The sequence below is a fragment of the Gymnoscopelus braueri genome (assembly GCF_963280865.1).
Source record: "Gymnoscopelus braueri genome assembly, chromosome: 21".
Classification (NCBI taxonomy): Eukaryota; Metazoa; Chordata; class Actinopteri; order Myctophiformes; family Myctophidae; genus Gymnoscopelus; species Gymnoscopelus braueri.
Window position 1 is genome coordinate 43,616,852 of NC_137623.1, and position 14,504 is coordinate 43,631,355.

Sequence of the window (14,504 nt, forward strand, 5' to 3'; positions counted from 1 at the left end):
TGGTGTTGAAGGAGCGGACCTACCACGCCGGCAATGGACCCTACTGAACCGCCTACGCACTGGAGTCGGCTGCTTCAAATCAGCTATGAAGAAGTGGGGCTTGACAGACAGTGCAGCATGCGAGTGTGGCGAGCCTGAGCAGTCTGCCGAACACATTATTAACACCTGCCCCCTGTATCGACCACCTTCGGAGGCTGGCCTCTTCCAACTGGGACCAGAGACAAGGGCGTGGCTACTCGTTACTGAGTTGGACATTTGAGGATGATACACGAAAGAAGAAGACAACCTTGTAAAAACGAAAACGTTACAGATAAATATGTTAGTGTCAACATTAATCGCATACTTTTACCAACTTCCAACACCTCTCATCATCTTTGATGTCTACAGATATTTATTAATTCTTAATTCTAGACTTTTACTTGTAACAGAGTATTTCTATATTGCAGTATTGGTACTTTTACTTAAAGGAGAATGTTGGACTAAGGTTTTCTTACCTTTTCTATGACGTTATATCTTAGGATGAATGTTACAGTAGAAAAATGTCATAACTCCATCCCGGGTCCGCCACAGCTTAAAACGTGCGCCAATAGGCGCTATAGATCGCGTATTTTAATAGCTTTTTTTTTTATGAGATCTGACGTTCATAGTGACAGAACATGGTAAAAAAAAATAAAAAAAACAGAAGTCTCGCTAGACGAGATCGAAATCTCGAGATTTCAATCTCGTCTAGCGAGACTTAGTTTTTGTTTGCATAGTGCTCTGTCACTATGAACGTCAGATCTCACAAAAAGAAAGCTATTAAAATACGCGATCTAGCGCAAGGCCTATTGGCGCACGTTTTAAGCTGTGGCGGACCCGGGATGGAGTTATGACATTTTTCTAGTGTACCATTCATCCTAAGATATCATAACGTCATACTGTAGAAAAGGTAAGAAAACCTTAGTCCAAAATTCTACTTTAAGTAAAGAATTTGAGTACTTTTTCCACCACTGGGCACTGGTTGGGTCCTATGTGCATGTCCCCAACTCTAGCCCCAGTCACACTGCCTCATCTACCATTGTAACTTGATGCAGTGGAGTGACGTTCAGTTAACTTCAGTTCAATTTGAGCTATCTAGTAATCATGTAGTTATTGTGATAGGTCTATTTGTAGTCAATAGCTACTTTACAAGCCTCTCATCCTTGATGTCTAAAGATATTTATGTCCTGCCAGACATGACAAATACGGTGGGACAGAGGAATGGAGACGGAGGACAGAGGGGGGACACCGAGGAGAGGGTGGTCATCCCTGTACTGTCTGTAGGAAAGACCAAGGGTGAGTTTGATAAGGTTGTCAAGGTGTTTTCTCTTTTTCAAAGTGGTACAAAAACAATGCATTGTCTTTCCTTCAGGAAAATATTTTGATTTCAAGTGTAACAAGTGTACAAAGAATTATTGCTTTGATGTGTTAAAGTATTGTTTTTGAGGGAATGTTCAAAGTAGGATATATTTTACATATTTTTTACAGCATATGTTTGCAAACACAGTTCAAAGCACTGTGGCCTGCAGGTGTAGCTAGCGGGGATTTTAGACTCCTCTTGTTTTTCTCTCAGTCACTACACACCTAGTAGCTGTACTTTACGTTACAGGACAGTGCTCTAAAATGCTAAAAAGAGTTGCTGCTGCTGCTGCTGTGTGTGCGGGATGTTTCTGCTGGTTGGGGTGGCTATCATCACAGCCATTAAAAGTGAGTATTCCATGGCACAGAAGAACTATCACATCGTGTAACAGTCTGCTCCTCTGACCACATTCCCCAGCCCTCGGACATTCATTCCTGGATATTTATTCCCCTGATCTCTTGCTTTGCTCTCTCTTTGCTTCTCTCTCAAGTCAATTTCATCTTCATATAATTGGTCCTCACTAATGCTCATTATAATATGGTACCATTGTTGGATACTTGGATACTAAGTTTTCCTCTATTTTCCATAATCTTCCATTATACAGTAGCATGCAAACTTTCCAGAAATAGAAAGCCTGCCGTTTCTATTAGCTTGGATTCCCCATCGACGATGTCACGAAAATGAGTTGTGATTATTTCACATCAAACTTCTATTTTGCTGATGCCTCCATTTAAGCAGGTTGATGATTTTACGTGTTACGTAAAAAAGATAAAAATAACGACTTCGCTTCATAGGCTTGTTATAATCCCGCTCAGTGTGCATGTACTCATAACACAAACAGCAGTTTAAATTAATCGAACAAAATAAAACGCTCCCCGTTTGTGAGCCTCCAACCCGCCAGGCCACTACCTACCCGTTGTGTTCCCTGAATCCTTCTGGTCTGACTATGCCTATTTGAAAGGTCTTGTTTTTGGTCTTGCTCGACATAGATGCTTGAGCTAACAATGGCGCTTATCATCAACATTATATGAGCATTTTTGCCTTTTGCAGATTCTCCAGATTCTCTAGTCAAGAACAACCTGACCTTGTCAGAGACCAACAACAACCTCACCCTGGAGAGAGAGAGTCAAGCAAACCAGCTTAAAAGTGAGAATTAATTTGTGTATTATTGATATTTTAATTATTGTAAGGGATATACAGTAGTGGTAAAAACTACATCATTGCTGGTTTATGATGTCATAGGACCATAATGTGAGAAGGACATATTTTTGTTTTGGCAGTAAAATGGCAGTTTTCTGTAATGTAGACATACATTAAATATACCTGCTATTACAACTCTCTCTCTCTCTCTCCCTCTCTCTCTCTTTCTCTATTTATCTAACATATAAAAGTTTAATGTTTTAAAGATGGAGTCTTTATCGTAGGGTTCTTAGACAAGTTTTATATTTTACTGCTATTATAACTATTTGTTGTGTTGAAATTTAATCAGTGCAATGAAAATCCATCACTGCAACTGTTTAGACAAATCGTGTCCCAGTGGATGGAAGCAGTTTGGAGACAGCTGTTATAACAAATCTACTGAACAAAACAGTTGGGAGAAGAGTAGAGAACGATGTCTGGAGACAGAAGCCGATCTGGTGGTTATCAGCAATAAAGAAGAACAGGTTAGTGGTGTGTGTGGGGGTGTGGGTGTGGGTGCGTGTGTAGGTGTCCATTAACCACTTAAACCCTCTATACCTTTTAAACTAATACTTAGTTGATCAGGGTCGGCTCTGTACTTGGTCAGCTCTTTTTCCCCCTTCACAAAAAATTGCCGATAATGCAAGCTTACAACGTATTCTAGCCGATCTACAAGCTCACAACGCGTTGCATCGCGTTGAGTTTGCAGATCTGCTATTTTCAGGTCATCTTCCCCCCAGGATAGGGATGCCAGGGTTCAAGTGGTTAATCACATGAGATGAAAGTCTATGATTATACACCAGACCGGCAACACGGTCACCGCCAATGACGTGACGTCGGAGAAGAGATACGCTGTAGTTTAAAGTAAGCTCTCGTTCTTAAATTATACTAATTGAAAAAGAATATAAACTTATAGTATGTACTTAAAGTATGGAAATGCTCTGAATATTGCCAGGTTGTTGGAAAGATAACCAAAATTGTTTTTGGATAGTACTGTTAAAACATATAAGCAAATTTATGTCTACTAGCATTGGGTTACAATGAGGAGGATGTATGGAGATAGATATGTTGCAAAATTCACGAGCAAATACATTTGATTTGAGCACTCGTAATATGCGATCTGAACAGTTGTAGGTTGATCTGAGTGCTTACTCACATGTCATGCTACGATGACACTGCTGTTGGCTATCTGCTTTGGTCAAGAGGTACACTGCTCCATCTAGTGGCTATTTTTTTTTTTTTTTTTTTATGTTTTTATTTCATTTTTAAAGACAATACAGTGTTAGACAAAACAAAAAACACCACGAAAAATAACAAAATAAAATATTACAATAAACGAAAAAAAACAAAAAACAAAACAAAACAAACAAAAACACATTGCTAGGTTTGCTGATGCAGCTGTCTTTCCAGACACCCTCCAGGGTCTAGTTCTTACATCAGCCCATCTGAGAATATGAATGGGGTCCATATTTTATCATATATGTCCAACTTTCCTTTAATTTTGTAGTGTAAGTAATCTAGCGGTATATAACTTGATATTTCTGTCTTCCATTGGGCTAGTGTTGGGGGGGAAGGGGCTTTCCAATTTACAGCAATACATTTTTTGGCAGCAATGAATGCCAGGTTGCTCAATTTTCTTTGGAAACTGTCACCCTGTTTGAAACTACCTATCAAGCAGAGGCGAGGGGAGGGCATCAGCCTAAGGTCAAGACAAGAGGACATAAAGGAACATATATCTTCCCAAAACGGGACAAGTTTTTGGCAGGACCATAACATATGTAGAAAATAACCTTTTTTTTTCTTACATCTCCAGCATAGAAAGGACATTTCTGGATGCATAGCGTTCAATTTCACTGGAGTATAATATGTTCTATGTGCGATCTTAAATTGTAAAAGTTTATGTCTCCAATTATATGATTCGGAATGTATGCTTGACCACATCTGTACCCACTCTTCCTCACTGATGCCCTCTCTCACATCTGTCTCCCATTTTGTTTTTGTAGCCAAAGTATTAGCTGGAAAAGCCTCTATCAGCCCATGGTATAATTTAGACAATAATTTTACTGGTTTTTCTGTTTGTCTCAGGATCCTCTCCATTGTAGAGGGTTCTGGTTCGTCAAGTGTATGTTGTGTGGACTGAATAAAACTTCTTATTTGTAAAAAACAAAAAAAATGTGAATTAGGTATACCAAATTTTTCTTGGATTTCTCTAAAAGAAAGCAAAATTCCATTTTTGTATACATTTATAAAAGTTGAAATACCTTTGTCCACCAGTTGCTTAAATATACTACCATTGAAGATAAAAGGTAATGTGGGGTTTTTCCAAATGGGAGCATAGGGTGATAGAGGTCTTCTCCAGTTCAAAAACTTATGGACAGAATCCCATATGTTCACAGAGTGGAGTATACACGGGTTATTTGTTATTTTCTTTAGATTTTTCATTCCACAATACAAAGCATAATTTAAATCCAGCGGTAACATATCATGATTTTCTATTCTGACCCATGCACATGGTTCACTAAACCATTGTTTTAATGGCTTTAGTTGTGCTGCCCAATAATACAATTTCATATTTGGAACCCCGAGTCCACCCAACTCCAAAGGGAGGTACAATACATTTAAACGAACTCTAGAAACTTTACCACTCCAAATAAAAGACGAAAATAAAGATTGAATTTTCTTAAACACATATTCTGGGACCATTATAGGGAGCATTTGAAATAAGTATAATAGTCTAGGTAAGACATTCATTTTTAGAACATTTACACGGCCTAAAATAGATATTGGAAGCGTCTGCCATCGTTTCAGGTCTGCCTCTATGGATTCAAGTATTGGGACATAATTTATTTTGAACAATTCTTCCAAGTTATCTATAATCTTTACCCCCAAATACTTTATATGGTTCTGAGTCCATTTCCACTGAAACCGGTTCTGTAAGGAGCTACTATCAAAATTGGAAATGGGCATTATTTCCGTCTTTTCCCAGTTGACTTTGAAGCCAGATACTATTCCATAATTTTCTAACAATTCTAATAAAGCTGGTAATGAGTGTTCTGGTTTCGATATATATAATAGGATATCATCTGCGTATGAAGACATGACGTGGTATTCTGCTCCAATACCTATTCCTACTATCCTGTTGTGAGACCTGATCTTAATTGCTAATGGTTCGACAGCGAGCGCATATAGGTAGCCCGAAATCGGACACCCTTGTCTTGTTCCTCTTCCTAGATAGAATGGTTCAGAAATCTGACTGTTGGTCTTTACAGATGCCTTCGGTGACTGATAAAGTAATTTAATCCAAGATATAAAAACTGGGCCAAAATTAAAATATTTTAATACCTCCACTAAGTACCTCCACTCTACTCTATCATACGCTTTTTCTGCGTCTATCGATACTACCACCATGGGGGATTTATCCTTACGAGTATGAGATATCACGTTACAAAATCTTCGAATATTATCTGATGAAAATCTACCTCTCATAAAACCTGTCTGATCCGGATGGATAAGACTTTGTATGACTGTCTCCAGACGTATAGCCAACATCATAGTGATTATCTTATAGTCAACATTTAGTAATGACACAGGTCTCATAGATGAACAAAGGAGTGGATCTTTATCCTTTTTCTTTAAAAGAGTAATAATAGCTAGCTTCAGAGACTCAGGTAATTCTTTTTTTTTTAACGCTGTTTCTATCATATTCAAGAGTGGATTCAAGATCTTTGTCTGAAAGCATCTGTAAAACTCAACAGGCAAACCGTCACTTCCGGGAGATTTTCCATTTTTCATTTTATCAATTGCTTTTGTAATCTCAACCTGAGAAATATTTTTATCTAATTCTGTCTTTTCTATTGTGGATATAGTAGGGGAAACCATTCCATCCAGGAAGCACTGTATGTCCTCCACAGAACCATTATTTTCAGACCTATAGAGTTCTTGATAGAAAGATCTAAATGTTCCATTTATAATCAAAGGATCTCTTGTAATGCTTCCATCGGGGCAGGTTATACTATAAATAGCTCTTTCCTCCTCTGCTTTTTTAATTTGCCATGCAAGTAATTTGCCTGCGCTTTCCCCATGTTCAACATGGTTCTGTTTGGCTTTTAAAATAGATATTTCAGCTGCTGTAGTGTCTAAAGTACAAAATTTTAATTTTGCTTGATTTAATTGTTGTAAGGTGGTTTCATTCTTATCATTACTATGTCTTATTTCCAATTCTTTAATTTCTTTTTCTAAGACAAGCGTCTCTTTTTTAATTTTCTTTTTTAAGGAGGAGGAGTAAGAAATGGTACAGCCCCGACAAAAAGCCTTAAAAGTTTCCCAGATTAATATGGGACAAGTGTCCTGTATCTGGTTAGCTTCCATAAAAATATCTATTTGATTATTCATGAATTCTATAAAATTTGTATCTGTTAGTAATGTAATATTGAAACGCCATGTTCTAGTTGGTTTTATTGCAGTATTGAGTTGAATATTAATCAGCAAGGGAGAATGGTCAGATATAATTAGATACTAGATAGATACTTACATTCTGAAGTACAATTTATAAGAGTGTTACTTATCATAAAAAAATCGATTCTTGAGTATGAATCATGTACTTGAGAATAATACGAATATTCTTTCTTGGTAGGATATAATGTTCTCCATATTTCGCATAAACCTATATCTTTTAAATTCTCACTTAGCACTTTGGACACGTTGGAGACAGGATGTCTCCGACAGGATGTAGTATCAAACTGATGAAAAATACAGTTAAAGTCCCCACCCCAAATAATAGGTTCTCGATAAGAAGACAATTTCAAGGTCAAATCATTTATAAATTTGGGGTCGTCATAATTAGGACAGTAACAATTTAGGAGAACAATTTCTACATAATCGAGAAAGCCTTTAACCAAAACATACCGACCACATGGGTCGATCACACTTTCTACTAATTGAAAGTTTACCCCTTTTTTCATTAAGATTGCTACCCCTCTGGATCTAGAATTGAAAGTAGAGGAAAAAAACATCCCTTCCCATTTGCGCTTGAATTTGTTGCTCTCGGTTATTGAAAGATGTGTCTCCTGCAAAAACAAAATATCTATTTTATGTTCGTTTGCATGTGATAAAACACGATTTCTTTTTACTTGCTGATTAATCCCTCGAACATTCCATGTTGCAAATTTAATATTCGTCATTAAATCGTTTTAATCCTGCCAGGATCGAATGGTGAACATAATGGCGCTTTACAAGGAATGGCCGAAAAAAAAGGGGGATTCTTAAATGTAACAAAAACTCTCTTAGAAACTACATATTTTAAGAGAGACAGGACTCTGGATGTGGTTAGTTTTAGCAAACTGCAGTTGGGCCTAGCAAAACACATAACACTTAACACATAACATATACCCACCCACCCCCATCCCTTTAACCCTTTTAATATTTCCCGCATGAAAAAGAAAACACCTGTACCTTTGTACAGGTGGGAGCTATCTACTGTGCCCGTGGCCTTTCATAATTAAGTCATTTTTTTACTTTTACCTTAAACTTGTAATCCTCAGGTAATAATAAGAATGATGATACAGATTCAATAATAGCTAACATAATAATGGCAACAAAAAAGAAAAAAGAAAAAGAAAAGAAAAGAAATACATATATGAACATAATGATAATAATAATAATAATAAAAAAACTAAATCATACATACATATGTATGCATATCTTCCGATTTTATCTATTTACATTTAAATCAGTTTGTTAGGCTTCTGTGAAAAACAAAACGAAAAGTCATGCCTTACTGTACAAAATAAATTACAGAGTGGTTGAGGGAGGGAGAGACATCTAGTGGCTATTAAGCTGTGTTGTAACCAGGGGTGTGTTTTAAAGGAACTATTAATTGAAAATGAAAAAATCCTAGATGACTGTCTCCCAGTCAAATTTGGTCACATTTATCAAATTTGCCATGTCCTTTCAACACCTAGCCATGGATCCAAAATGGTCATATGTCATGGATGAACTTCAACTGTGACAACTTGTCAAAATACTCCAGCTCCACGAATCATGTTCAACCCAGATTTGGCTCAACAAAGGAAGGAGTAAAGGAGTGTAAAACCCTACTCACTTTCAAAACTGCCCTTAAGATACACCTTCAGGAGGCTGCAATTCGAAAATGGCCCCTGTCAAAGTCTTAACCTACCCCCCCCCCCACCCCCACCCCCACCTCCCCGAATTTTTCTTCTCTTGAACATATTATTCATTTTTCATACCAGTAACCTGTAAGCTGATTGTATGACTCTCTGTATAGTAGTGTGTATATCTGTCTGTCTCTTATATGTCATCATGATTTGTGTGCGTGGGGATCTCATTTTAAACAAGCTCAGTGCTTAATGAGTCTTCCAGTTTAGTAGACCTTGTATTGTGAATTTGTACTTCCATGTACTGTTGTTCTCATGTCTTACTAAATAAAGTACATCAATCAATCAATCAAACAAGATGTGAGCTTATAGATCTGCTAGTATATTCTGCAATATTAGCTTACCTAATGTGGTATATAAGACTGTATCCCTTTAGAACTGTCTCAGCCCTGCAGAGGGCGAGAAGAGATATTTATTTGGCTGAAAGTTACACTGTAAACCAGTGGTTCTCAACCAGTGGTCCGGGGACCCCCTGGTACCACTGGTGGACCACTGGTGGACCACTGGTGGACCACTGGTGGATCAGCAAAATTAGTATAGCGTCACAATCATTTTAACCACTAGCTTTGGCTTTGGCTTTGGCTATTAAAAAATAGCAGATCTACAAGCTCATAGCGCGGCACCGAGTGCTGCGCTATGAGCTTGTAGATCTGCTTTTGAAAATTCTTGAATATGTGTGCATATCTTTGAATATATATATTTTTTTTTAAAGCAAAGTTTTTTAACTCAAATCTTTGCTTCTGGGGGTCCCTGGAACAACATATTTTCAGATGGGGGTCCGCGGCCAAATGTGATCAATTTAGGGGGCAAAAGGTTGAAAACCACTGCTGTAAACAATGGTTAACACAGTATCATGGTATATACTGACCCCTGCTGGTGCTGTGGGGTAAGAACAGGACTGAGAGCCTCCAGTAGCTTCTCCAGGTTGAACAGTCCAACGTTAGCCTGAGCCCCCATTCTGTACCTCCCCTCATCGTCAGATGTGTTCGGGACGAAATCTGCAAAGAATGTCACAAAGACACAGTGCCCTCAACACCCTCATACATGTCAAACTACTTCTCCAAAGTGAGTGAAGCCCACAACACCAGAGGGAGCGACTTATGATCTGGTATCACCAATATTTAGAACAAACATGGGAAAAATCTCATTCTACTGCTCTGCCACCAACATGTGGAATGCCATCCATTAAAGCATTGGTTGATTTGGTTCTCAAAGTGGGGTCCGGGGACCCCCAGGGGTCCTTGGGGTGGTACCACACGACCAAATCTCTGTTTCATGGTTGTTTGTGCAGTCTGTGTGTTGTTTATGTCTCAAGGTGGACCACAATGGAAACAAGTTTCGGCTTTTTTGTACAGTTCACGTTGGCGTTTTATTAATGAATGACACTGTTGTGACTTTTTTTTTAAACTGCCAATAAAGTATCCTACCAGGGGGTCCCCAGCTAAATGTGTTAATATAGCTTCACAATCATTTTAACCACTTTAACCATATTTTATACTTTGACTATTCAAAAATAGAGAACATTTGTGCAAATCTTTGAATATATATATTTTTCAAGCAAGCATTTGTAACTCAAACCTTTGCTTCTGGGGGGTCCCTGGAACAAAATGTTTTGAGATGGGGGTCCGCAGCCAAATATATATCATTTTGGGAGTCCTTGACACGATGAAAAGGTTTAGTTTGAGAACCACTTCATTAAAGGATGTGTAACACTGGTTTCAAAATTTGCCTGAAAAAACATCTATCAGGAAACCACAAGGTACATAATGGTGTTTGTATTTGCTGATGACATGAATTATTGTGTTAATTTTGTATGCTATGTTGATGAATTGAATACATAGGACCACAATGGAAACAAGTCCCCAGGACTTTTTTGGGTTATCCTTTTAGCCTAAACATCTGACTGTACCACACGCTGTTCACATTTCTGACTAATAAAGTATTCAATCAATCAATCAAAGCTTTGACAGCACCGTTGCTTAAATCTGCTAATATAATATCACAGGCAGGCTCTGGTTTAAATGCTCTTTACCACCCATGATGTACTGTACCAAAAAAATATGTATTAATATGCTTTTGCTTTTTTATGTTGCTTCACAACATTATTACATAAAGGTTGCCTTATAGTCACAAAATGTGACAATGTTATAAACTCACCTTAGAAAGTGCTACCAGTCTCAGCGGGCCTTTCAGAGAGGTTGGCATGGATCTGGAGAAAATGTAGCCCTAGAATGTTTGTGATCTTACATACATTTCATGTAATTCCAAATACACAGTCATAGATCACCCTAGTCGACGCGCTGTGCAGTGACGATCTGCGCGGCCGTAAAAGTGCTCTAAACTCCGTCTGTACTCACCCAATAATTAATTCCTAAGACTTGGAGTCATATTTTGTCCTCTATCCATTTGAAAGTTCTGCCAGAAAACGTGTGTTTAGTGAAATATCTCCACTTTTCCACGAGCTGCACACGGACGACTTTCTGTACGGGCGAGGAGCCCGGAATGAGTGCAGGACTGTATATATCTAAACTTCCTTTGGGAAGCACAAATGTTTGGGGCACACAATTGGCAGATGGAGTGACTCATTACCCTGCACCAATCACAAGCACCTGTCAATTGTGTACCCCATTCGTTTGTGCTTCCCTGTGTCAATTTGTTATGAAGTTTGTGATGACAAGAGGATGTTTGGGTAAATTCGGTCCTTCACTCAAGTCGTGCCCCTCGCGCATACAGAAAGTCGTCCGTGTGCAGCTTGTGGAAAAGTGGAGATATTTCACTAAACACACGTTTTCTGGCAGAACTTTCAAATGGATATGAAACTAGAGGACAAAATATGACTCCAAGTCTTAGGAATTAATTTCTTGGGTGAGTACAGACGGAGTTTAGAGCACTTTTACGGCCGCGCAGATCGTCACTACACAGCGCGTCGACGAGGGTGATCTATGACTGTGTATTTGGAATACATGAAATGTATGTAAGATCACAGACATTCTAGGGCTAGAGAAAATGCAGTTCTTCACAGAGCGAACAAAGTTACCGGGAACCTCATCAAGTTGGAAGGCTTCTGCAGAGGAATGAAAGTAGTCGACCTTATTATATACCACACCTTGTATATCAGAATGGTAACAGGAAAAGTGGGCACCTCGATGTAAAATTGGCTATTTGGTCGAAAATGTAAAAAGAAAAAAATATATATACATATATATTTTTTAATATATATATATATGTATTTTTTATTTTTGGAAAAGGGTCTTAAGCAATGTAAGCTATAAATGATTAGAGAATATGACTGAACATTTGACCATTAGATCCTGGCAACTATAGGCCTGTTTCCATCCTTTGTTCCATCTCAAAGGTTATAGAGCGATCAATCCAAGAACAAATCAACAGCTACCTCAGTGAGCGCAAACTGTTGTTTGAATTCCAATCGGGCTTCAGAACATCCCACTCCACTGACACATGCCTACTATATTTGACCGACTACATCAAACGTGAGGTAGACTCGGGCAAATACTGTGGCATGGTCATGCTGGACCTCCAAAAGGCGTTTGACACTGTAAACCACGCAATTCTACTTGATAAGCTGAGGGCGATTGGTTTTGATTGCACATCACTAAATTGGATGAGATCTTACTTGGAGGATAGAGAACAAGTGGTTGACATCAACGGAACCATGTCCTCATCCCTCCCGGTGAGCTGCGGGGTTCCTCAAGGCAGCATTCTAGGGCCGTTACTGTTCCTTCTATACATTAACGACATGAATGCTGCCTGTAACTGCAAACTGTTCCTGTTCGCTGATGACTCTGCACTCCTGATCTCGGGTGAGGACAAGTTGCAAGTTGAGGAAGCTCTCAGCTCTGAACTCTCAAAAATCCGTACCTGGCTTACCGATAACAAACTGTCACTACACCTTGGGAAAACTGAATCCATCCTATTTGGGACTAAACATTCCCTCAGTAAAATGAAGGTAGATGACTTCAAGGTCATAGTCGATGACACAATCATCACTAGCAAAGAAGAGATTACCTATTTGGGATGTATTCTTGACAAATACCTGTCAGGTGAAAGCATGGCAACAAAGGTGGTCAAAGGAGTAAACCAGAGAACCAGATTTATGGGCAGAGTTTCCTCTTTTGTCAACCCTCAGGCCCTCAGGACCCTCTCGGGGGCCCTGATTCAGCCCCTTTTTGACTATGCTAGCTCCTCTTGGTACTCTAACACCTCAGTGTCACTGCAGACTAAGCTTCAAACCTCCCAAAACAAACTGATCCGACTACTTCTCGGACTGGGGCCCATGACCCACCTCTCTCCCACTCACTTTGCCAGCCTAGGCTGGCTCAGGGTGGAAGACAGGGTTAAACAACTAAAAATGGGTCTGGTCTTCAAAATTGTAAATGCAGATTTGCCCGAAATGCCCCCTATACCCGCATATCTGTATAAATACCTCGAAAAAGTTAGTGACACCCACAGCCACGAAACTAGAGGGAGCGTAAACAACAATCTGGTACCACCCACCCATAAAACAAACATGGGCAAATTCTCCTTCTATAGCACAGCCACCAAGGAATGGAATAGTCTAACCCCATCCCTCAAAAAATGCAGTTCGCTGGGCTCATTCAAAACAGCCCTAAAAACTCATCTTTCTGGAGGCCGAAAGAGGAGATAGTACCAGTTTCCCTGTAGACAGACGACCCCCCCCCCTCCTCTTTTTTGTACATATTTTGTATTTCCTCATGCATTTTTTGTATATAATCGTTATTTTTCCATGCTTCACCCCCCCCCCTTTTTTTGTACATTTATTTTTTATTTTAATTTTTTTCATGCTTTTTTTTTTTTTTTTTTTTTTTTTTTTGGTACATAGTTGTATTTTTTTCTGTATTATCTGTATTTTCATGTTGATTTTTGAACTGTTTGGTTGCTACTATATATGTCTATGAAATTAATTCAAGGACCCCAACAGAAACAAGTCCGCAAGGACTTTTTTGGCCGGACCTTTTAGTCAAAAGCATTATAAATGTAACTGTGTTGTTTTACATTCTTTTGCCTAATACAAATTTCAATCAATCAATCAAACCATTAAGGTCTAATATTTCTACAATTGCTAAATTGCTACAAAACCTGTAATTCCAATCATTTTGGGCATAAACAAGAAGTTGAAGGGTACATTTAAGTGTGATTATGATGTACCGTGCATGTTCAAATATGTACACTTTACTTTTTTTTTTACATTTTGTACAAAATAGCAAATTTGACACCAAGGTGCCCACTCTTCCTTAGTGCCCACTCTTCCTTAGTGCCCACTCTTCCTTAGTGCCCACTCTTCCTTAGTGCACACTCTTCCTTAGTGCCCACTCTTCCTTAGTGCCCACTCTTCCTTAGTGCACACTCTTCCTTAGTGCCCACTCCTCCTTAGTGCCCACTCTTCCTTAGTGCACACTCTTCCTTAGTGCACACTCTTCCTTAGTGCACACTCTTCCTTAGTGCCCACTCTTCTTGTATCTATCAAAATAACATTAGCCTACTGTGCTCTAAATATTGTATTTTTTTTTAACTGTAAACCCATAACATTGAAACATATTTTACCTATGAGCTTCTTACATGACACTTCAAAGTCATGTATGTGTGTGTGTGTCTGAACTCCTGTTCACATAGAGAGAGTGTGGAGATGTCTGGATGTCTGGATGATCAGAGCTGTCATCATAGCTGAGACAACCGGGGTTCTTCACACTTTGACAGAAATTCTCCTCAAGGCAAACAGCAGGCTTCACCATGTT

At 38.8% G+C, this 14,504-nt stretch overlaps 1 long non-coding RNA gene across 1 annotated transcript; it reads left to right on the forward strand.

Annotated features, from left to right (window-relative positions):
• The first annotated feature begins 1,210 nt into the window (after nt 1-1,210).
• On the forward strand, nt 1,211-3,037 carry LOC308076723. Its single transcript, XR_013932322.1, has 4 exons — nt 1,211-1,314; nt 1,628-1,725; nt 2,429-2,524; nt 2,900-3,037. It is a non-coding gene; the product is annotated as an uncharacterized lncRNA (long non-coding RNA).
• The last annotated feature ends 11,467 nt before the right edge of the window (nt 3,038-14,504 follow it).